Below are 2,598 nucleotides of genomic sequence, written 5' to 3'. Positions count from 1 at the left end.
AAAGGTTTCTTATTCATAACGTTGCACAAAGTGTGCCTTATATAGTAGATACAATATTTAACCTAAGGATGGAAACATAAATACCAAACTCTACAAGACTATATAGTATTTACATAATAGAATCCTGGCTCGTAATACCCCCCTTAAGGTGGAGTGTGCAGGTCCCGAATACCCACCTTAAGCTTAAAATCATCAAACTCTTTACGACCAAGAGCCTTAGTGAGAATATCAGCCAACTGAACCTTAGTCGAAACATGTTGCGGAGCAATGACACCACGCACAATCTCATCACGAATGAAATGACAATCTGATTCGATATGCTTCGTCCGCTCATGGAAAACCGGGTTCTTACTCAGATGGATAGCCGATTCATTATCACAATATAGAGAAACCGGAGCTGAACAATCAACACCCATGGAAACAAGAACATCGCGCAACCAGAGAAGCTCACAAACCGTTTTGGCCATAGCACGGTATTCAGCCTCACACGAGGAACGAGAAACCACATCTTGCTTCCGTGTCTTCCAAGATACCGGAGAACCACCAAGTTGAATAAACCAAGCAGTGAGAGAACGTCGTGTTAAGGGACAACCGTTATGATCAGCGTCACACCAAGCCGTAAGACGAAGATCAGTGCCAGAACAGAGAAGAATACCTTGACCCGGATTGGACTTGAGATAACAAACTACCCGACGTGCCGCCTCCCAATGTTCCACCCTCGGAGCATGCTTAAATTGAGACAACAAATGAATAGCATACGAGAGATCCGGCCGAGTAACCCCAAGGTATATAAGACGACCAACCAAACGACGATAACGAAACAGATCAGGAAGCAATNGTTTTGATTCACCAAGCTGTAACCCTAATTCTAATTTTCGTATTAAAAACCCTCTAATTTGTAATCAGGGGTTCGAAATTGATCATTTGAAGATACCAAAATGCTTTGGATTTGTTGGAGTTGCGCCTATCATGCTTAAAAAATAGAATTACGATGATGAACTCCCCTTTCTCATCTTATATGCTAAGATTGGGGTCCATAAGTATAATATGTTAGAGGTAAATATTTAAAAACCTAATCTCTTTCCTCTCCTCCTTATTTTCTTTGAGTGTTTCCCTTAGTTAATTAATTGTTAATTACAGCAGGGGAAGAACCTCCAGTTCGATAGTCTTGACATACTCAATGAGTTTCCTGAACCTGGACATCGCACATATCATATCACTCTCCTTGTGAAGGAGAACAGTAGACAATTTCAAACTAGCCTGGTTCACTTAGGCCACCATAAAAAGAAGAAGTCCGTCACTTGGTTTACTGCTAGGTTTAAGCCCAAACATCCACGTAAGTACTCTCATCCAGAATAATTCCTTTCATATTATTCTTCTAATTCTTCTAATTCTTCTCAGCTAGTTTCCAGTCTTTTTTATGCCTTCTGCATGCACACTTAAATGTCGTGTGACTTTATCTGTGTATGGGGAACAGGACCTGGGCGTCTTCATTACGGACCAGGACCTGATTGCTACCGACGTAAACTGCCTGACTGGCCTCCAGAGAATGATTTCAGTGATAAAAAGCGTTTCTACCTGGTAAGATCTCATTAAGACCCTCCGTTAAGTTTCACTTTGATTTTGCTCCTGTGATCAATATGTGATGTGTTTGCTTTTTTTTTTCAGGTGGAAGAATCAGAGCTGCTAAAATATGACTGGATTCGTCTATACATGGAATTTGCATTCGTCGAAGAGAATGAAGGTATTGCTACTGCTAATCCCGATCTGTCAAAATTGGTGATTTTAATGGTGGCTGTGGAACCTATGGGGAATGCGGAGACGCCAAAGGAGGATATACTCATGGCCAGAGATGCAACTTTTTACATAAGGTACACGTACCCATATATGGGTCAGGGTAAGAAGCATAAGCCTAAATCTCCCCGTCATCGCATAGCTATCGTCAGAAGAACCATGAAGAAAGGCACCCTCTCTCTCCTCTTCATGAGTTCGTTTGCCAAAACTTCTAGCGGTGTTACTACCTAGCTATGATTAGAGGTAAATCATGAATGCTCTAAAGTTTGGGTTTCTTTAAGTGGGATGGTTTTCGTACTATCTGTGTGGTGTTTTGTATTCATGTCCCTTAATATCAAACTAGCAACTTTTGCCTATCCAACTCGAGAAATCTTTGAAGTTTAATAGTAGAGAATTTACATGTTTTGTTGTAAATTAGAAAGGATCATGCGAAAACTGCAACTAGTAGTACTTCGCAAAACTGGATCAAGAATTTAATCAGACCTCACAATCTTTGACATTTTTTTGACGAGTTTATTTACCATTTTTTTTTTCTTCATCTTGCTGTTTGATGAAGACTTCTTGTAAGCAACCCATCGGTTTCGATATCGATACCATGGACCTAGGGATAAATTAATTATCAAACCTTGATCTTTAAAAATTTGATTTCAATAACGTTTTCTGTTTCATTCCTGATTATTTTCAGTCTTGGTCAGAAACATATACAAATCTATGGTTTTGTCATATTGATAAGCACCAACGATCTCCAAAGAATGTTCAAGAAGCTCGATAAGTCAAGGAAATTACAAATTGCGAAAAAGGTGT

The sequence above is a fragment of the Camelina sativa genome, chromosome 5, assembly GCF_000633955.1.
Source record: "Camelina sativa cultivar DH55 chromosome 5, Cs, whole genome shotgun sequence".
Lineage (NCBI taxonomy): Eukaryota > Viridiplantae > Streptophyta > Magnoliopsida > Brassicales > Brassicaceae > Camelina > Camelina sativa.
This window is presented reverse-complemented; position numbering follows the sequence as displayed.